The sequence below is a fragment of the Pelecanus crispus genome, chromosome 2 (genome assembly GCF_030463565.1).
Source record: "Pelecanus crispus isolate bPelCri1 chromosome 2, bPelCri1.pri, whole genome shotgun sequence".
Classification (NCBI taxonomy): domain Eukaryota; kingdom Metazoa; phylum Chordata; class Aves; order Pelecaniformes; family Pelecanidae; genus Pelecanus; species Pelecanus crispus.
Window position 1 is genome coordinate 72,441,035 of NC_134644.1, and position 23,732 is coordinate 72,464,766.

Genomic DNA, 23,732 nt, shown 5'->3' on the forward strand with positions numbered 1-23,732 from the left:
CAGCCCAGCTCTCTAAATACACTTATTCCATAAACGCTCACTGATGTAGTGCAGTGGGAAGGGCACATCCCAGCCTGTCACAACTAACAGGTAGCATATTACACAAAATAAAGTCTGAAGTCCAGGCTTAGTTGAAATTTGCAGGGCAACTCACATCTTTATATTATGCCCAAACTAAGCTTTCCTCTTTTCTGCCACCCCTTATTCATTTTTCTCTGGTTTTGCTGCTTTACATTGTATTTTAAGTACATTTTTTCAGGACAGTGTTTTTTCATCACAAAGGGTCATTGTTATTTCAACAATGAGTTTTTTCCCCCGTGTGTCCTAACAGCCTCTCACAGCACTGTCATTATCACAACTGCAATAGCATCTCAGGACACATGCACAATGTATACTAACAGATTTAATGATCTTAACTACCAAAAAGACAGAGGTTTCCCCACCTGCCCACCTTTTTTTACTGTTTGTTCCATTTGCTATCCAAATGTCAGTGTTCATTGCCTGCAAAATGACTGTTGAACCAATGGTTACGTGGCATATTTCCTTTGAGTGACAGTGCCTGCACAATGACTTTTCTCCAGCACGCTCGGCAGTCAGCATTAAATATTCTTGGCATGTAGCCTGAATAACAAAACACATACTGAGACCTGCCAGCATTGGAAAGTCCCTGAGTCCCACGAGCTAAGATTAATTGCCAGCTATTCTTAAAATTTTCTCACCACTCCACCCAGTTTCTTGGGTCTTCCCACCCACTACAATCTTACAACTGCCTTTGTGGAGTTTCATAAAACTTCCCAAGACAGTTTCGGATGAGTGGAGAGCACTTAAACTTCCCCTTGAATTGACTGACTTCACGTGACAACAGTGTTTTCCTTGACTTTACAGAGGGAGGCTCGACCGGGTACAGTTTTGCCTCTCTTTATTGTTGCTCAGGACTCTTCCCAAATTAGTTTGTCTCTGAGGCAGGGGGATGGAAAATATGACATTCAAGAAAAAGACAGCAGAAAGCACTCCTGTAACCTACTTAACCCCACTTTTAAACCAGGGTATGAAGGCAAGTCCTGTGAGATGCTGAGCATCATTAACTTCCATTAAGTATAGATGAGATGAGGGCACTTGTACTAAAGTCTACAGCCTCAGTACTTCTCACTGCTAAGCCCAAGTTTATGCTAGTGGTGGAAAAACACAGAAGGAATAATAGTAATATCACCTATTTCTTAGCACAGCTCACCCCTTTGCTCATGTAACATTGCTCTCTGAACAACAAAGAGGTTTCACAATCATGAACCACAATCCCTTTTTCACCAAGGACTCCAAGTATGATGAGAAACAGGGGAAACAACCACATGGGAAATGAGAAAGCCCCTCTTCTGGCATTTCCAACTAAAAGGAAAGCAGGAGGTATGAAAAACCTTCACATACTTTTCACTTTGGCTTTCCACCCATAGTGGTTAGGAACAGCTTTGAAGAACCACCAAAGTTTTTGATCAAAGTTTTCTGGATAAGACAACTTGGCCCATTAATGTAGAATGGCATTTTTTTAAAATGAAAGGTGTGGGTTTTCCTTAAACAGATGCCTGTAAAGGCATCTAACTCCTGAAGGCTTGAGCATCCTGGTTTAACCAGTTTTAGTCAGTGAGTCAGTTCTCTGGTAGAGCTTACTAAGAAAAATGCAGCTCATTTGCCTTTTCTCTCACAAGTTTCTCTCCACTGTTTCCTAGCTCACCTGTTATTAAATTTAGGACCGACCTGAGTTACAAACTCTAACAGAGGCTTTATATTAATCACCAAAAAAGACTGTTATGTTGCCCTTTTCTATTTTAGACCATTGGCAGTAACCCCAGGCTTTCAGGTCTTAGAGTGAGCAATGCCAGACTTTTGTTTTTCTGTTAGCTTTTTTTTCCATAGGTGCCTAAGAAACACTTGCAAAACATTTCAAGTAGCTGCCCATGCAAAACATATTCCCTAGCTACTCTGTGTGTGTATTTTCAACTGCCTGACTACAATGCTTATAAGTGCATTTGTATCTATACATAACTTGAGCATCTACACCTGAAAAAAACTCTCTCAAATCAAACAAGCAACCAGACATCATCAGGGTAACTTCCAAGGCACTTTCCAGCACAGTTTCCATAATGGCCTATGTATGCAAGCAGATGTAGATCTTTATTGTTTTACTGATTGAAATACAATGCTTTTTAAAAATGACTGCTCACAGCTGGAGAGACATAGACACCTAAACTCTCATTCAGTCTTGGTTTATACTAGGTGGTGTTTCGAATACACTGTCAAAAGTACTAGATCTACTTTCATCCTCCAACACTTTAAGTCAATGGATTATTAGTCACACTTATCTAAAAGGAGTTCCAGTCACATGATATCATTTCAGCATAAATATTGAAGCAACTGGGTGTTGATTAACACATTTCTTTTAAGGTTCAGTCATTAAGATTAAGTTAAGGAAACAGATTTATTCTTGTGATCTTCATGAATATGATGGAAAACTACCTATGGAGATTCTCTGTAATGTAGCAGTAAGAATTATTTACAAAACAGTCAGGTTGAAACAGAGCAGTAAAAAAAAAAAAAAAAATTGTCAAAAGCCAACAGTGTAAATTTTAGAAACAAACCACCTCAAGTATTAGCGAACTGATGAAGAAGTCATGGTACTGTGCTGATTCAAACTACTGGGCACATTTTGGAAGTGGAACACATTTTTGTAGCAAACTGATCAAACTGATGTTGTATTACCAGGACTGAAAACTAGCATTTCGTGGAGATCACTCCCATTAGCTACCTGCTGGTCAGCATGATGTGTGTTTCAACAGCTTTTGATATTTTGGAAGTGCCATCATTGCTCACTGCAGCGATTTCAGTTGTAATAGGCCTATTCTCTCTTCTCTCCTACTCACTTCAAGATTTCAAGGAAGAAGCAGCATGTTTTTTAATCACAGGCACCCTCTAGCAGGGGTTAAAAACATGGGACACAGGAAGCTTCCAGTACACCCCTTCCATATCCTCACATATACACACACACACACTATATATATATATACATACACACATACACTATATACTCCCATAGCATTCTCCTAAGGAAGCTGGCAGCTCATGGCTTGGATGGGTGTACTCTTTGCTGGGTTAAAAACTGGCTGGGTGGCTGAACCCAGAGAGTTGTGGTGAATGGAGTTAAGTCCAGTTGGCGACCGGTCACAAGTGGTGTTCCCCAGAGCTTGGTTTTGGGGCCAGTCTTGTTTAACATCTTTATCAATGATCTGGATGAGGGGATTGAGTGCACCCTCAGTAAGTTTGCAGATGACACCAAACTGGGTGGGAGTGTCGATCTTCTGGAGGGTAGGATGGCCCTGCAGAGGGACCTGGACAGGCTGGATCAATGGGCTGAGGCCAACTGTATGAGGTTCAACAAGGCCAAGTGCCGGGTCCTGCACTTGGGTCACAACAACCCCATGCAACACTGCAGGCTTGGGGAAGAGTGGCTGGAAAGCTGCCTGGCCGAAAAGGACCTGGGGGTGCTGGTTGACAGCTGGCTGAACATGAGCCAGCAGTGTGCCCGGGTGGCCAAGAAGGCCAACAGCATCCTGGCTTGTATCAGGAATAGTGTGGCCAGCAGGAGCAGGGAGGTGATTGTCCCCCTGTACTCAGCACTGGTGAGGCCGCACCTGGAATACTGTGTCCAGTTTTGGGCCCCTCACTACAAGAAGGACGTTGAGGTGCTGGAGAGTGTTCAGAGGACAATAAAGCTGGTGAAGGGTCTGGAGCACAGGTCTTATGAGGAGCAGCTGAGGGAACTGGGATTGTTTAGCCTAGAGAAGAGGAGGCTGAGGGGAGACCTTATTGCTCTCTACAACTACCTGAAAGGAGGCTGTAGTGAGGTGGGTGTTGGTCTTTTCTCCCATGCAGTTAGTGTTTGGGTGAGAGGAAATGGGCTCAAGCTGCACCAGGGGAGGTTTAGATTGGATATTAGGAAGAATTTCTTCATGGAAAGGGTAGTCAAGCATTGGAACAGGCTACCCAGAGAGGTGGTGGAGTCCCCATCCCTGGAAGTGTTCAAAAAAACGGGTAGATGTGGCACTTCGGGACATGGTTTAGTGGGCATGGTGGTATTGGGTTGATGATTGGAATGATGATCTTAGAAGTCCTTTCCAACCTTAATGATTCCTAGTTTTCACTTTCATCAAAAAATAATCCAGCCAGCAAGCCAGGAAACATGAAATTGCTACTCTACTCCTAATTGGTTTAGTGATGGACTTCGTAGTCTTAGGTTAATGGTTGGACTGGATGCTCTTAAAGGTCTTTTCCAACCTAAATGATTCTATGATTCTATACCAACAGCTGGTAAATAAGCACCACACCTTTCAACTTATATGTCACACTTCCCTAGGGGAGAAATTCCCTTGTTGCTGCCTTGCTCCTCAGCTGGTGGAGAGAGCAGCTGAGCCCAGCAGCTCACCAGGGAGGGCAGTGGATGTGGGTGCTGAGTCGCAGGCTACAGGCAAGCAGTGCTCCAAGGGGCTGTGGGTGTCTTGGGGACTGCTCCGAAGTACCTGCCCGTTGCTTACGCTGCAGCACTGCACTTGAAGCATCTCCACAGCTCTCTGTCATCTTGCCAACTGAGACAAGATTGTCCAAAGCTATTAGAGGAAAAAACACCTAAAAACTCTTCCAAATATATTTCCATATTAGTTCAAGCAATTGGTTTTTAAATGTAATATTCTTAAACTAAGCCAATTAACATATCACTTCTTCTACAGTGGCATTTCTTGGGAGAGGTCTCTTTCTGGGGAACACCTGAGCAGGTTTGATTGAGCAGACTTGCTTTCTAGGAAGGACTCGTCCAAACATCTGGCTCTCCAAAAGCAGGCAGGGCTTGCTCGGAGCCAGGGCATTATGGACTCACATACCACTGATGTGAAAAAAATGGACCTCATGGCAGTTCACACTAGAGAAATGGCTATTATATGCATTGATGCATTTCAATTTAGTCTTTGAAAAATAAAAGGACAAAAATGTTCTTTTTTGCGGTTTTCAGTGTAGTGGCCATTACTGTCCTTTTAATAATCACATCACAGATGTTTTCAGACCCATAGACAGAGTACATAAACAGCATCACAAAGTGACACTAACTTCTCTTGAAATAGTGCTATTACTGTAATAAGACACAAGTTCAGGAAACTTGACCATTTCTGCAATGGAAGACGAACACAATCTTCCTTACAGAAGGATCCAAATCTAAAGCAACTGACTACCCATAACTCTGAGAGTATGTGAATATAAAGGACAAAGATTTTTGCTCATATTAAATAAAAAATAAGGAATGTTACAATTACAAGCAAGGTCACCTTCTCCCTGTTCAAGTTCTTTATAAGTAATACAATGTGAAAAGAAAGTATGAGACCTTAGAGTCACTTATCCTCTGGCTCTGTTTTTCTCTAATTAATTAAATGGGTGAAAAGCAGGAGCTCCGGGCCCATAGATCAGCATCAGCACAATGAATTTCATAACTGCTCTGTGAGGACAACTCCAAAAGCCAATCACAGGATACTTATTAAAGAGGCCTTCTGATGTAGCCCCTTATAGCAAAAACCTGCTGGATGACCCAAATTACTCAGCTACAGCTCATTAAATTATATCAGTTGTTTGTTGCCAGCATATTCTCCATGCAGCCCAATGGCTTTGTAACCAAAGCTGCTGGAAACCTGTTTAATTGCTCAATTGTTTTTTTTTTAAACTTCTTAGGCAACGGGTGGAATACTGTAATTTGTTAGAAAAAGCACAGAGGATATATTAAAACAGAAGAGGGGAAAAAACAACAGAAAAACACAAATCAGAAAATCAATGCTGTTACATTAAGGATTTTACTAGGTTTTTTTCAGCTACGTTTGCTTTCATGTTCTTGACCAAAGAGCTCTCGGGTAAGGAAATGTTCATAAGTTGCTTCCTGAACAAGTCCCCTCAATTACTTTGCTGCCTCTGCAATTCAAACACTTACAGAATTCTTTCTAAGGGCAGTAGCAGCATTAGCAGAGCAACTGGGGTGGTCTTGTTACTTTAAACCTCTTTGAAAATTCACAGCCTGCAATCATCTCACACGCCAGTGTCCACTCTGGCTTGGAGGCAGAGGAAAAAAAAAAACAACAACTTTGGAGAGGCCCATTAAATAAACCCTGTTTTCACAACAGTAAAATCCCTAATAGTTTTGATTCACTGAAGCAGTGCTCCCAAACAACTCCCTTTGTTTTCAATCACTTTTATAACAGTCTCAAACTAAAAAGCCAGACCAGAATACCTGTCTGTGTGTACACACATATAAATTACCTCAACAGACTGATTTTTTAGGACTTCTTGTCAGCATGGAGCAATTTTTTATGTTTCAAGAAAATTTATTTGACTCCAAAAATAGATTTGAATCTATTTGCTCCTCTACACTTAACAGCACTCCTTTGTTAGCACTTCTATATTTCTGTGAAGACATACATCACTTAATGAAAAACAGACAATAAAGGCCTTGGAATTGTGTTGCTGCAGATCCATTATCAGCCAGACACTCCTTCTGTATTTATTCCATTTGAGAGGGGGAAAAATAATCTCTAGTTCCTCTTCACTGGAAACTCCAAAGATATTTTTTATATAAAAAAAGGAAGTTTAGGGCCAAAAGGAAAATTATTTAAAATGGATGGGCACTGAGCACAATGCATTCCATTCAGCTTCTGTTCTCATGCTTACCAATCTCCAGCTGAAACATTAAATACTTAACCCACAAGATGCAAAGGGATTTTGAAAGACCCCTCTTCAGGGATGGAAATAATTATCTCCCAAGCTTTAGGTTCCAAGGGCTTAGAAGTGGGACTGTACAAAGAACTAATTAAATTAGAAATGGCACCAGAGCATGGTCTCCTGAAAAGGTGAATTTGTGGGCTGCAGTGCATTGCTAGGAAAGAACATGCTTGTGCAAAAATAAAAGAGCACACTGGAAAGTGATAGATTTGTGTTCTCAGCCCTCAAAACCACTGGTCTTGGAAACAGGCTTGCTGGAGACATAGAAGAAAAATGCTAGTATGAGAAAGCCTGATTTTATGGGGTCAGGTAATCCTGAAGGAATACAGAGGAAAACCCAGGAGACAGCCCTCCCCAAAAGGTTATACAAAGCGGCTGGATGACACGGGATCTAGAAAACCCTGCTTTGCTGGGTTACAGCTAACTCTTCTGAATCTCTCTTTCCCACTCTCCAGGGTCCCATCTGGTAGATTAGCACTAATGAGACATTCAGATAGCTGGGAAAACATTGTTACAAAATTAAAAAGTACATTTTAAACATAGGGAAAGGCAAAAAAAGGAAAAATATAGATATTCAATGGAATGCAATTTTTACACCCTCTTTCAACACCAGATAGTGCTCAGTAAGAATTACGATGTAAAAGACCAGCAACAGCTTCTTCTATATCCTTATATGCATGCATGTATGTGCTTTACTGCAGCACCCATGTAATGAAGTAATAAGTGAAAAAATTTAATTCTATATCACAGAATGGGCCAGATCCTTATTTGAGACAGCACAGAATCATTTCCACAGGGTTCAGTATCAATTCTATATCTCTGCCATGCTCTTCAGATTCACTGCTTTTGTTAAGCTTGACAGGCAGGAGGAAAGAAGCTTCCACTTCTCTTATCAGCACAATTAATCACTGTGCTGCTTAAGTCAATGAAAGCTAACTAAAAACGGGTCAGGAACTGTTGGCCATAAACTCACTAAAGATCAGTCAGCTATCCTTAGTAAATATCTAATAGGAGGAAGCAGGGAAGGAAATGGAAATTGGAAAAGGACTCAAGACTCCTGTGGACTTCCCTGATAAATTACAGAGGTACATTGCTTAGCCAACTTTTCATAGAAAGTGTTCTGACATTTGTGTACAATTAGACTTTTAACTATAAGCCATGCCAAAATTTACAGCATTTAAGTAGAAAGCAATGTCAAATTTGCTTGAAAATCCTGGAGAAAAACCATTGCAGATTGTTACACATCTATACAGTGAACTATATGTTCATGTGATATTTATGCAAGATTTCTAGTTAAAAATAAAGAAAGAATAAGAGAAAGAGCATGTTTGTGCTGGAGACAAAAGCATTTCAAGTATGAGTCTGCATGGAGCTAGAGGTTAGAAGAAAAGGAGTGTCAGCATCAATCAATTTACTTTCCAGTTAGGTGAAGTCCCAAAGTCAAATTTAACTAGAAGTCAATGTATTTCACTTCCATCGAAACAGTACGGGCCACAGCAGTTGTGCAAAATCACACACTGGGCACACAACCATAACAGATGCAAATAGCAATTTGCTATCAGCTGGAGAGTAGCCATGACTTACAGCCCAAAACATGCAAAACAATTTTATCTTCAAGGTTTCACAGAAAGGCATAGCGCAGCCGGAAAAGCAACTAATAAGAACAGGGAGCTAAAGTTATGCAGTCTTATATATCGTTTTGCAGTGAGGCTCCATTTTTTTCTCTACAGCAAAGCTTTGCCATGGATCGAATGGGAACAACACTATTGAAACAAATGGTGCTCATCAACTCGATTTATTCTCTGCACTGTACCAAAAAAGCCCACCATCTGAAGACTAACTGGTGTCTGTCGTTTGTACACACCTGCTTTCTGACCAATTTACACTGAATGACGTTTATACAGTTATTTACCTCATTATCAAAACAGACTTCCAGAATGTCAAGGGTCATCAAAAGTTTGCAGGAAGTGAGTAAGCAAAATTGTTTGACTGAACCAGACTGCCAGCTCTCCACCCAGTCAAGGTCAAATAGCTGTGGGGTTGTGTGTGGTACAGTGGTTGTGTCTTCTCTTCATCTGTGCCTTGGTGAAAACATTTTTCTTTGCTGGGAAAAAACCCACAAACAACATATTCTGTCCCTATTCCTATTACCTGATACGATGTTAAAAAAATTCAGTAAATACAGGTATGTACAAAGGATGGGTGCAAGATCCTGGACACGTAACGAGATTTTGACAAGGTACCACTAATAGTTCATGATGAGACAAAATTATAACTCTGACCTTTTAGCTGAAACAAAAGGCAAAAGAATCTTTAGGGCAGCACAACCACTGACTCCTCTGAAAATGAGAAGCACTGATTATTATCCTAGCCTAGGGGGAAAACTGCAATTCAAAATTTGCTTGTTCTTGTCACAGTAAATCTTGGATGCTTTTAATGAAAGTTTCTCTCCTTCATGAAGTATTTCTTGCTAAAAAACAGGACAGCACATTAATACAGGTTTTTAGATATCCTTAAAGTCAGGTTTAATTGGGGTGATTCCCTCCAGTGAATCAAAAGATGACATTCGTCTTCACTGCCTGGTTGGAATGCTAAACTGAAAGCAAGGCTGAAATGTCAAGGTAAAATAATGCTAATAATTATTCTGAATGTTACATTCCCCTTGACCTTGGAATTTAAGAGGCTGAGATGAAGGCCTTTTGTCGAAAGTCAGGAAGTCATCTGGAGACTTCATTGACATTTATGATTAATACAATCTGGCAACATTAGGGGAGGAGATACAAAATATGCTATTAGTTTCCAGCACAAGGGTAATTTCATCTTATACTGTTGTGGGATCTACAGATAAAGAGTACAAACCAACACATCACCTGTAATATTACTGCTAATGTTTTTAAGTAAGAACATGAACAAGCTTAATGCAATAACCATAATCTCTATAAAAAAAAATTCATACCACTGCTACAAAAGAGAAGAAAATGTTCTCCATTTCATACCAGCAATGGTTTCTCGTAAGGCACAAAAAATAGGGCACAAAGCCCCCAGTGCAATTGCTTCACTATTATGTCTTGTTATCACAGATTTTCCACTTCATTTGCAACTTAACACTAGAATGATAACTCTGTGGGGTGAAGATTTTATATATTAGTGTCCTGAAGCGACTCTTACAGCCTTTATTTGCACCTCATGTGACAGAAAATGCCTTCCCCACTGATGGCAAATGCGAGGCAGGGAAAGCCTTAAGTCTTTTATGGTCAATGTCAGAGGAGACTCAGCACACTCAGCTTCCATAAAAACAGCGGAAGGGGACAGCCTCCTTTGTACTCCTCTTTTGATCCGATCATACTCCAGGCAAATGAAACACTGCAATTGTGGACAAAAGGAAGAATGAAGGCAAGTATTTGTTAACATCTTTGCTGGTACCTGCAGAGTTAACCCTTGCAACAAGCTCAGTTTCCTAAGGTTTCAAGAAGGAGATAATTTACTGATACCCCAGGCTTGACAAATTACTCTTTTTAAAATCGCTCGTTAAATTTGGCCATTTTGAGTTTATACACATAGGTACATTTGAAGATATAACCCTATTGAAGATGCTGGCAAAAAAAGGTCTCAGAAGAACATGCCCTAAAAAAGACATGCAATAGTGAAAGCACATCTCATTCTCTGTCCTGATTCAATGGTAGACCTTAACTATTAGGCTTGGAAATAAAATAAGAGAGGGAAAGTAAGGCAACACAGGTATTCATACTGAAAATGTAATTTTCTTAAGTCAGTTTGGTACTAAAATAATTCAAAGCAGTGGAGATACTTCACTTTGGAGCCTGCCTACTGGGCATATAAAAACCAACACATTTTCTCCAGCTATGTCTTTAATTATGGTCCATACAAATCTTAAATAGGTACTTGCATAATGAACTCCTACAGCTCATAAAGCCCATTATAGACTATTGAATAAATGGCAGAACTTTTAAAGATGGTCCAAATAATGATTCCAGTCCCTAGATGGAGTGTTTATAGACTTTAGCTTATTAAATGCTCCATGTGAGTATCCTAAACCACATCTGAAAAATCCCATTAATAAATTTTATTAAAAGGCGTTTGTAATTATTCCAGCACAATGAGGACTTTTCCATCTGATGTATCCTCTCTGTTAGACAACTTTATGAACTTCTTCTGTGAAATGCTTTTCTCTCTCAAAATTTATTATTCAACTCGTGAATTTTCTATTAAATGCAAACAAGATGAGACCACAGAAATAGTAAGTCTGCTTCAATTTCATATTTTGACTTATGAATTCAGTAAATATTGTACAGACATTCCAAAAAGAATAGTAATACATTGCCTAAATAAAGCAGGCCAGATTTTTTAAAATGAGGGAAAACATAGAGTGCTACATGACTGTTCAGTTTTAATATTCAGTTACTGTTACACATATGTACATGAAGCAGCTATCTGCATATGCCAATACAATACACTAAACCAGCCATCCGTATATTCTATATCCTATTTACATAAGAAATAGAGTAATTGCCCATTTATTCTCTAGGAATATTTGCATGGTTTTCTACATTCTTTTCTAAAAAAATCCTGCATAAATTCAGCAGGTAACTGGATGAGTGTTCTAGCATATACAGGCCAGAGTTTATAATTTAAAATTTGCATTGAAGTATCAATGCTATCAGGATTTCTCCAATGGAGGACTCATCTCTCCCAGGACAGGTACTTCTCCAGTCACGGAGCCACTCAAGAATTAGGCATAAGCTGTAGCACTACCATGTGCTCCCCTTTCCAGCACTGGCAGCCTGAGGGTTTGGAATACAGAAGAGGCCAACTGCACCTTCACACTTCATTCTCCAGGAAACTGAGTGAGGTCACAGGAGGATGAAAGGATGAGATTAACTGGAGCTGCCCAGAATGTGCTGCAAAAGTCATTACGCGTAGAAAAGAAGTTGGCTGGCAAAACATGTGAACTCCTGAGTGAAATGGTCCACCTGACCCAGTCTGTTGGACATGAAAGACTCCTGGAAGCTGCTACCAGACTGTTTTCTAGCCTCTCTCAGTTGGAAAATGGCCAAAGCAAGGCTTTACAAGAGATGGCTCTGCCTGTAAGATGCTAAAAGCCACAGACCTGCGCTTTTTTTCCCTGTGACAGTTCCTGCAGCAGCAGGGACCACCACTGGGAAGGGAACATTGATCTCTTCTCCAGCCAGGTAGCATTTTAAACACACTTGTGTGCCCTGAGCAGCCAGCATAACACAGCTTGGAAACGCCTGGAGTTTCAACCAAGACTAAAAGGCAGGCACTTGAGACATAACCGGAGCACTAACTCAATCGTTGCCCAGATCAGGAGTGCTCTCAGAAGCTGAATGGGAAGCTGGGTGAGGAAAGAAGTGCAGGTTTAGTGAGAAGTGCTCAGCCAAGGCTCCTGAGCCTGCCTTCCTCAATTACTGCTGGATGTGGTGGCTAATGATCCCCATTATCTCTAATTCACATGTTTTGCAATACTCACACACGGGCATCTTACATGTAAATAGTTGCATTACAGAGAGAACGGTATCATGTCTACGGACTTTTATCTGCAAGTATATTTTGACACAAAATGAACATAGGCTTAATCTGTGTTTTTGTACAAAAAATGTTAGTGAAGGGATGTGACTGTGATGGTTTGCAGGGATGGGAGAGGTAGATGGGAGTATGAGGTTAAGGTCCCCTTATTTGTGTGGGGCAAATACATTGGCTGGGACCAATTTTGAGGGGGTGAGGTTATGTGACAGAAGAGGGTGAGGGACACCTCCTCATGAACATGCAATAAAGGCAGGAGTCCCTGGGCCAGTGACCTCACGTGGTATCTGGCTGCTGCCATATGGATGCTATGGGTACATTTGGCCACTGCTGGCTTCAGTAATTGAAGAAATTAAGATTGAGGACTCCGGGCTTGACTTTACAAAGATAGATGTTTCAACAACTCCTTAAGCAATTTCTTCACAGGGTTCAAAGCAGAGACAGGAGGAGGGGTAACAAAAAGCATTGGTACAGCAAAAGCTGGGCATCACCTCCACAGATGATGATGACTTCTCAACAGCAGTAATATTTTGCTGCATGGGAAGAGATAGTTCATGGATTTAGCTGAGTTCCTTTGGTTGGGGGACAATCTAGATAAAATGAGAACTATAGCAACATTTGGTATAGTCACTCTATTGAGAAATTTTTAAGCACCAACCTAACTACTGAAAGTGGCATTCAGAAATTTGTTTCATTGATCAAACTTACTGGGTTTCCAAATAGCACACTGGGCCACACTGTTGTAAGAAACTAATGTACTTGTTTCATGGAGGCTAAAAACACCTCATATCCTCAGCAAAAGAACACTAGGCAAGTCAGTGAGACACCCTGGAGGTGAAGCTTGAATTTTCTGCTCACAATCCTGTGCTCTAATAGATACATGACATGCCTACAGCCAGGAACACAACCTTTGGGACCCATGGTTAAACATCTGCAAATTCGATACTGACACCAGTCTGAAGATTAGTTAGGAGACACTAGTGTTGAAAAGTACCTGCAGCTAGTCGGCCACGTCTTGCTTTAACACCTCTGGCTAAAAGAGAAAATAGCATTTATACACAAAAAGTTGGGATTACAGAAACAAGTTTCTTCAGTGCAACCAGTGCCAGAGCATGCAGACAAGTACAACCCCCAAAATATAATTTCATAAAAAAATATCAATGCCAACAAAGGTATTAAACTCTAAAGAAATGTAGTCTGGGGTTTCCGAAAGATGCTGCATGCTTCTATGAGTTCCCTAAACCATATCTATCCTGGAGGCAAAAGCCTGAAACCATTAAAAATATATGAAAATGAAAACAATGCCCGGAGGGCTTCCCAAACACTCGTGCCCTCCATAGTGTCCTCATTGCACCTCCTCAACTGACAAAACCTGAATCTTCACCAGTTCTCCTGGGAACTTCCAAGTTCTTCCCTGCTCAGGCTCTGGCATGGGTTACAATGCCCTAGATGTCAACAGGGCTTACCCATGTGGGTCTGACAGGGTTCAGTACTTCTGTTTCTTCCCTCTGTTCTTCTAACAAAGAGCAAGTACTGCAGTATTGTCTGTCTGAATTGTAAGAACAGGACAAAACTTCAAAGAAAAAGTTTTAGAGCTATAAATGGTCTCTCTACACAACTCTTTTACCTATTCCCTATGAAAAGAGTTCAGGAGGTTCAGGCTTCTCAGACCTTTCAGTAACGGTTTTACATGAGGAAATAGCTTCTTAGCAACTCCTTTACCGTGATCTGAAAGACATTTTAAATTCTTTATAGTCCTTCGGCTTTCCAGCAAAAACAAAACAAGCTGTTTAACTTCATTGCAGCCTGACAGTTAATAGCTCCTGTATTGTCTCTTGATCACACTGAGGTGTCTGTTGAAGGATGTATCATTGTTTTAACTTCCTGCTAGCTTTTTTCTTACACAGCCTGCCATTAAACTAAATTAACTGTATTCATATTGTAACAATAATTTACAACTTTTTAAAGAAACATGACACAGATCTTTAAAATCATAAGTGGCCCATAAAGAAGGTGAATGAAAGCAGGGTTATTCTATGTCTTTCAAAAAAAGAACTAGGGGAGCATCAATGGAAAAGGCAGATCAGAGTTTCAAAGCCAAGAGAAGAGGATGCTTCTTCACACACTGTGTTGAGATGGTTGCTGCACCCTCCTTGCTGCAGAATGTCAAAATTTACTTGGCTCAGAAAAATCAGGAAAATTAATGGAAAGGAATTTATACAATGACATGCTTTGGCTCAGAAAGTCCTTGAACCACAAGTCACTGTAGGCTGGGAAAATATTCTTGTGAAATATCGCTGCATACATGCCTTGCTTACACACTTTTCTCTCAGCACTCACTAGTGCCCACCCTTCCTGTCACCCAGTCCTATTGCCTGGGGCACTGCATTGCTAGGTCAAGGCACAGAGCAAGCTCCAAGTCCACCTCCCACTTCCCACGCTCATTTAATATCATGTCCTCATATTGAAGATATGTGTGGCACAAAATTGACAAGAATAGATACTACACTTGATTTTAGCTAAAAGGCCAAGAAGGGATGTGGAGACAGGACAGCAAGTTAGTGTAAGCCAGCATGGCAGTTCCTACGGTCTCACTATGGTGCTATTCCATGCCCTGTCTGTGTCTCCGTGGAGAAAAGCAAGGACTTCACAGCACAAACAAGCCACCACTCTATACTAACATCATTACCAGAGTCAGATATGAATGGGTGGAAGAAACATGTGCCTTCATTTTTTTTCTCCACATTTAAAAGTGTGTAAGATTGTATTTTAGCTTTTGATAACTCCTTTCTTGATTTGCTAAATTTTGGTTCCATCCTAACTACTAATCTATTTTGCTTCTTTTCCTTATTTTTCCTTAGTTCTACAACATCGCAAGACACCCTCCCATTCCCTCAATGAATACTTCTTGATTGTTATAAACACAGCTCTTCCAGAGCTCCTTCAATCTTAGACTCTCCTCAGATCAAAATATGAATATGTTGGGCCCTTTGACATCTGCATGAAATTTGTATTCTATCAATCTGATTTTATAACTAAGAAGTTTTAATCAGAGAAAAAATAAGTGCCTCATCCAAAGTCTGTGGTATTTGTGGAGGAAAAGAAAAGCAGGCCTTAAACTGCTTGCTGTATCTATAACATATTGCTTCATCCTTCAGACTGGAACCCACAGAAAAATCCTTCTGTTATTTTCAGTCTAGAGGCAGTTTCCATTATCCCATTTCCTTACGGAACGATGGTAAACCCAGCCATTCTAGGTTCCTGAACAAAGTTAAGGGGCTCAACCACCACATCACATCCTTTTTGGAAAAATTATTTTAAAACCCCTATAATTTTGAGTAACTGCTTGGTAAAATATTATACATATCTTAACACCATCTTAACATCACCTAACACAATAAAATGCAGGAACTCTTTCATTCATATACTCACAAATGCTCCTATATTCTAGGCTGAAACAAATGGTCAGCAAAGATGGGATGCAAGAGAGATCTGAGGTGTCTTCACTACACACCAGTGATGTTGTAACCACAGTCAGCTGAACCTGCAACCTCCATACACTGTAAACCATCTTTTAGAAATTATATTATTCAGCTCCATGCGCTGTGAAACTTGTGATGCAAAAAAGTCCAAATAATACTAATTCACTTAATTGTTTTTGTACCAGACAGTACAGACGGCACCAACTTTGTACCAGATTTGCCAGTAAATATCACTTTGACATTCCTTTTTTGAGATTCTTTTCTACCAGACTGACTAGGAATGATCTGCAGATGGTGGGCACCTTTAGGTAAATCCTGATAGGTACCAGATATCTCCAGTCACTGTGCCATTTTCATTACACAAGAAAAGACAAACATCCCATTTAAAAGAAAACGAATAACTTTTGAGAAAAAGGGAAGGGCTTGATGAGATGATACCACACTACAAGCTTTTGTTGTGGGCAAACAGAATCCTATAGTTCAAAGTAATTATCTCATCAAGTTCCACCTCATTAGGATTGAAACCAGACATCATAATGAACAGTGGACTAATAACTAACCAATGAGAACTTGGTTTTAGTCCAGCTTGCTATCATTTTTGTAATATATTTGTTGGTTTCAGCTCATCACCCGCAACTTCACTGGACAAGATGACACACCTCTTCATTTTCTATTCATCGTAAGCCTATGGGTGAATTAGTAAATTAGATTAAATTTCCTTTCCCAGTGCCAGAGGGGCACTGGGAAATTTGCATGAACTCCCTTCCCAGGACACAGTGCGTGGAGAAAAGGGAGAAGCAGGAATTGTCAGAGCAAGTTCAGTTTTGCCCCCTGGACCTTCTGCATTTTTGTGGAGGAGGGCAGAATGTATCAACACACCCTCTCTTCCAGTCCAAAAAGATAGTGCTATGATGATAAGTGGGAGATCACTTCATAAATTAAAGGTGGCTACAAAATATTTTGGGACATTAAGTACTATTTGCAGCAGGACAATTCTGTTGTAGATAGGAAATGGCAGAGTCGAGATTATGGAATCATTAGTCACGCCATCACTCAGAGGATTAAATTTTAATACTTTCTTTTCCTTACTATCCTTCTCTGCACTGTGATTTTATTTTTACCCCTGCACCTGTCCTCTAGATATTAGATAACCTGAACATGAAAGAGAAGAACCTTTTTGACAGCAAAGCTGAAATCCTCGTGTTTTGTCATGCATTCATATGGGAATCAGACTAACTGAATCCTGACCTACTTATCAGACTGAAACTCCTGCTGGGAAGTATCAATAAAAAGGCCCACTGGGAGGTCATTCAGACTGGTCATGGTTATTATGGGAAATGTGAAAGAGAGGATAGCTATCCTAACAAAAATTCATTTTTATATACTCTTACTTCTAAAGTATTTACCTATCAAAGTGTGATAACTTTTCACTGCAGTTTTCCTTTAAAATAAGCTTCCAGGTCAACTTCCAGTGACAATAAATAAGTCTGCTTCATTAATCTGACCAGAGCACTTAATGGACCACTTAACAGAAATGGTTTCTCTGAGAGTGGCCAAGGGCCTTCACTGGCAGTAAACACAAAATGGTTGAAGGTCTGCACGGCATCCTACCATGTTTACCACACTCCTTAGAGTAAGTAAAGTGATTACAGGCTTTTTAAAAATATTATATTTAGCCCATGTAAGGTAGAGTAAAATAATATCAATGGAGCTTTCACTAAAAACTTTTTGAAGCAAAAGATAAAAACCTCGCAGCTTCAATCCAGCACAGATGCAAAGGGTAGCAAAGCAGGCGGCTCCACACTTGCTCCTCAGCATGCATGTTTCTTCCCAGCCTTTTCCCACAGTAGGCACAGGGAAGGAGTTTTCAGCTTCAGCACTCAGCAAAGGGCTGAGCGCCTGGCCTGGTTCTGCCTTTTTAAAATGAGCCCCAGCTGAGAAGTCTCTGTGCTACATTACATTTTTGGCAATTTCTTCAGGGTGAGGCAAGTTGTTTCTCTCTGCAGGCCTCTAATTCCTCCCTGTGCTGACTTAATATGAAGTATAAACACTTCACCAGAGAGGCCCATGATGAGTTGCATGTGAAGGTCATGCTACCTTCTGCCATCCTTTCCCTCTCCCTATTTTCCTAAGAGTCTATGTATGCTTTTAAATCCGAGGTCATCTCTATGGTGGTGCCAACTATTATTACAAATGCAAACTATTTTAAATGTATGTCTGCACACACACCTATGTAATTTTTATATATATATATATATGCATATTCTGAAAACAAAACATAAATTAAAACTACAGTCTCTTCATTTTAACAAAGACACAGATTCAGGCAGTTGAACACACTGAGGGATCAAAAGGAAAAAAGAAAGGAATAAACTTCTCTCCACTTTTGAAACCTAGCCCAAGGGCAGCAATCACTGAGTTAAATTCTCTGGTCTGTGTTATATAGAAGGTCAAACTACATGGCTATAATGGTCCTTCTTGGCCTTAAATACCTATGAAAAAATATGGCCCTGCTTTGCCTTTGCAGCGGATAGTAGGACATTTGCTTTACCCCTCATGTTGGGAACCTGTGCCTGAAATCTGCCCGAGCAACAGATATTTTTATTAGTAATTTCTGATTAAAAATACTAAGCACAGCAGGCTAGAAATTCACAGAATCATTCAGTGTTGTTTTTAAAGCTCTTGTCTATGATCTCATTGTTGCTACTGAAGCTCATGCTGTTTCCATGGCATTTCTGATTAACCAGTGACCCAGCTTCTAAACCGTTTAATTTTTTATTAATATAAATTGAAATATATTTGTGATTTACACCCTTTCCCCCCATTTATGCTAACTACAGCTTATTTAGAAGAAGTCTCCTTCAGTTTATTAGCTGAGGGCACTGTACATGCCTCTAAGGCACAATACAGCTTCCACATAGGAAGCCTGTTCTTCGTACAACATAGGTAATGTCCTGCACATCCCAACTTCTCTGCATCTCGTGATACACATCACATGGCGGCAAAACAGGCTTAGCTGAAAATGTCCCAAATAGCATCTAATGATATTTATTTTACCTTATAATTAAAATGGTTATTTTATGTTCTGTTCACAGGGCTGTGAGATCTAGAAACAAAGAAAGTTTTGATAGAAAATCCAAATCCAGCGTATTTTCTTCCAGCAGGGCTCTGGTGGCATGAAACAGCACTGCTGGCTTGTGATTTGGTAACATGATTTCTTGATTTTGAGTGATTTTAAATGCACATTACATAAAGATTTATCAGCATTTTATCAAAGATTTATAATTTTGCACCTAATTTTAAACATCCTCCTCCACTGTGCTCTGCCCCAGAGGCATGAGCATACCACATAAAGGTAGAACTAGTCAAATAGCAAGAGAAAATACCACAAGACCGTATATAAACCACAAATATAAAAGATTTTTTGTGCTCGGGGGAAAAGGGGAGAAGTGGAAGTGATAAGACCTGCACAGGGGCCAATATTTAGTTTAAAACATTTCTGCCTTTCCTCTGGATTTTTAGAAGTGGGAAACAATATCCAAAGCAGGTGGGCATGGGCTGTGTTATTTGAGTAACACTATTTAATTGCTATCACTCTTTCAAGTAATAAGCTGCAGCACAAGGTAATGGAAGACATTCCAGTAGTATAGTATCATCTTGAAAGAGATGCTCAAGCGTATTTTTTGCCTGGACCTTGGAAGGTAACATATGAATGGCTATTAATATATTCACTCTCAGGTCAAAATTCTTTCAGGGAGAGAATACACCACTTTGAGCATCTAATAATGACACCTTTGCATGAACTTTACTTTTCGGTTATATGCATATTGTCTCCTCACTGTTCTTTGTGAAATAAAGCTGATGATCAGGGCAGATCTTGAAGTGATTTAACACTTCATCTAGCTGCATTGCCAACTCCTGGCATTCAAATATCATGAGTCAGTCTCTCTAAAATCATAAGATTTTATTAAATGTAAAAGGTAATTACGTTGTGGTTTTGTATTTTTTTTGTTAATTCACTTTAAAAGAAAGGAAAGAACTCTTATGTAGACACTTCCGCAGTTTCCAAGTATTTCTTGGCAACCACAAGGCAAAGAAATGTGCTTCAAGAAAATGCAAGCCAAGATCCTCATACATTTAGGTGATAGGTACTGGGACTTGGTGAAAAGGATTCTGAAGTCATCCAAGCTTGCAAGGAAATATGATGCAGTTACAGAAGGGAAAAACTACAAAATTCAGCTCATCTAACACCCCTCGTCTAGCAAAGAATTCAATTTCTTCTTCTCTTATCCTGGTTAAGCAAACCCCCAAACTCGTCTCACTAGTTATGGCACTTCTGTCCCCATACAAACACCCACAGTGCTGAGATTCAAGCAAATGGAGATGTCCCTGATTTGCTGTTCAGAAAGCTCACTCACCTTATTAAAACAAATTTTGTAAAAATTTCCAGGAATTAGGGACAAAACCACAAGTGCCCAAAACCTAAACCCAACAGAACTGCAGTGGCAATGCCAGCCCAAACTTCCCTGACCACCACGAAGTACTACAACCTTTTTATTGGGCAAAATGATCGGAGTTGCAAATGCAGGTATGCTAAAACAGCCACTTAGACTGAAAAAAGCAAGTAAAGAGCCTGTCAGTCTTGCAGCTGATGGGCCCCAATGGCCAAAGGTGAGGACAACACAATACATTAAAAATGACCACCAGGCACCAGGCTAATCAACAACACTTCTAAACTGCTTATTGAGGATGCCATAGCAGCCTTCCCAAATGGGAAGTGCAGCACACCAGTGCACAGAGAGCACCTCTTTTTTAATTTTTTTAAAAAGACTTGCTGAATTTTCTAAAGAGCTCTTGCTGAAATACTCCATTCTATTTATTTTAACCAAGTTTCAGTAGTTGAAAAGACAGGATAAAAAGAAAAATTAACTCCTAACAGATAGGAGCAATTATAGACTACAGTTCTGGGTTTTTTTATTGTGGTGGGTTGGTAGGTTACTTTAACTGTGAGCCTGATTGACTTAGAGGTCAGTGAACAGGCTGTTCTCCAGCTGATACTGCTTTTGTTTGTTTTTTTTAGAAAACTGCACAGCGCAGACAGGACTTTCCCCCTCACAGAGTTGTTCCACAGTCCACCAACAGTAACTGGTTGTTGGTGCAGAGTTTTTCAACATCTCTGGCAGATGCTGTGCCTGCAAGCAGGACTTACTCGCTAGTCCTCCTGGGCACAAGGAAGGACGCTGTGCAAATTCATTTTGAAGACTCTAATATCACCAGCCTGTTAAGAATAATTTTTTATTTCTCTCTGAATTATTAGCTAAGGAAATAGGGGAGGAAGTAAGGCATACTTATTCTTCCTCAGGTAATGGAAGGACCTGGATAACACCATGCTGAGACTCAGAGGAAAAAAATCATGGTCTACTCTGCTCTCTTGAGAAGACAACTACAACATCAAGTCACCTTCCTTACAATATGAAGTAATATCTTTCGGGTGTCAGAAGAACAGGGAATCTCTGGAGGATCAAATATGCCTTTACTAAGTCTATGGTAGGTGGACTTCTCCTAGGCAAACGTCTGACCAGGAGTACAGCCATAACCACTTCCTCAGTGCCATACCACTGAAGTAAATACGTGAAAAACAGTGTTCTGTAGGAAACCTCACCATTACCTTTGTGAGGCCTCCATTTCACAAGGGAGCTGAATGAAATGACCAGAAAGGCCATTACAGCACGGGGAAGTCATCTTCACAATGCCATTTGATAAGTTTTACTGACTACAGTATGATTATGAAAAAAATAAGATAATGATTATGAAAAAAATATGAAAGTAAATCTTAAGGAAAAAAGGAAGGCAACTTTTTTAACCATTATTTTCAGAAATCTGAAATTAAACCACAAACCGCTGTTTCAGGCCAGCTAACAGACTGGAGGGATGGATTGGGAAACAGGAAATACTTAACCCAGTTTCACAGTCAGAGAAAGCCTCAGCTTTCGCGAACAAGGAAAGAAACATACATCAAATCTAGTGCCAGAGATGAGGAGAAAGAAATTGGAAGCACAAATCTTAAATACTCCAAACCCAAATAACGACAAATCAAAAGGAAAAATATTTATTTTTAATGCTATTTTCTTATGATTAGCTTAAGAAAGATACCATCATATCCAAGAAAGTTATTTCTGAACATAGAGCATTGGCCACAATGTTGATTTAAAAAATACAGAGAAAGGAACAAAGGTAAATCTTTCATAAGATGGCGTGTTGTGTTTCTTGTATATTCAAGACTGCATCTGTTTCCCAGATCACAAAGGGCCTTTGGTCTCCACACTAGCTGAATCCCCGATTCGTAAAGTGCGAAAGAAACCTTGGTGAGGGCCAAATGGATTCCTGCTGGCATCTACCTGAACACCACCCAAAAGCCTCCACTGCTGAATCCTCGCGTCCCCAGTGCAGTGATGTCCCATGTATGAGCTCCCTGTGTACATGTCACTTGCCAGTGACAGGCCCTACAGTCCCTTTAACATGGTAGTCCATGAAGCGTTCCTGTTAGATATTATTACTTAATGTCCTTCTATTTGTTAATTTGATTTGGCCTTGCTTTCAGAGTGTAAATGAAGGGCTTTGGCTGTATAAAGCCCAGCTTTTTTGCCAGGCCTGCTGATGTTCCCCACGCCCTCTTCCTCCCTGTTTTTTGACATTTACAACTGCAACACGCATTTACAGTTGCCTAAGTGTAAAGTAGGGTGTCTTTCCGGGTTTTCATGCATCTGCCCATGTGAAATTACCACCTTAGTAACTACCTCATTGTTTAAGGCAAAATGCAGTGAACAGAGATTGCTTTTGCAACCTTGTTACTTCACAATTCCTTAAGACAGTATAAAAGGATGCATACCAGCAAAACGTGTTTTCCAGAAAAGGAAACTGTTTTCCTTGCGTATTCCTTGCAAGAGCTTTATCTCCTCCCCCATTTAGCAAAACTTAATATAGGATAAGCGTTTTGTCACTTACTGTTTTAACTTACATTGCAATACTGCATGGCTCTCACCTTGAGAATAAAAAATAATTTTTGTCAGATAAAAAAAAAAAGTTTATCTGTTTTATTTCTCAGAGGCTTTTTAAGATACTAAGAAGCCTAACCTTTTGCTATCACATTTCTGCCCAGTATAGCTGCAGAGAACATACAGGCTCTGATTTCCAACTTGTTTGTACATATTTAACAGAGAAGAAAATGGAGGAGGCAGAAGTAAAAAAATGATTTTCCACGGTCACAAAAGCCAGTCCTAGAAGCACAGCTGGGTGTTGGATCAGGATCTCTTGGCAGCCAGCCACAAAAGATGCACAACAGAGAAAAAACAGTTCCAGTAAGGAAGCATTTGATTTTCAAAGTTGCGTGAAGTGTTCATAAGAAAACCATGTAAATGCCCACTGGATTGCGGGGGGGAGGATTTCATTAGAAACTGGAAGACCTCTCTTGTTTCACCAAAAGATTTGCTCGTCAAAAGCACTGCCAGCTAGCCTGAGGTGATTTTCATGTTTTGTATCAAAACCAAGCAAAAATTAAGTCTCTAGCAGTTTCGATGTGAATTTGCTTTGAAGTTCATTTCAATGTGACACTAGTCAAACTCCACAGATAATGAAGGATTTTAGTTCTTACAGAAAGAAGGCAATATCTTCCTGAGTCTCTGCAAAAGGAAAGGAGTACTTTTTCTGAAGCACTAGCAAGTACAGTGGTGCTGTAGATACACGCTTACAGTGCACACAGCTGCGAGGGCTGAAGACATTAGAGCCACTCCTCCTCTCCCACCCCATGGCTGTTGGCCACCACCCCACAGCCAGGATTTACTGCCCCAAAGGCACCCCAGCGGGTCCGCGCGTGCCCCCCAGTCTGCAACAGTG

The 23,732-nt window shown here is 40.2% G+C and overlaps 1 pseudogene; it reads right to left on the minus strand.

Moving 5' to 3' along the window:
• Positions 1 to 14,722: 14,722 nt before the first annotated feature.
• LOC142593089 (U2 spliceosomal RNA) lies at positions 14,723 to 14,896 on the minus strand (annotated as a pseudogene).
• Positions 14,897 to 23,732: the final 8,836 nt, after the last annotated feature.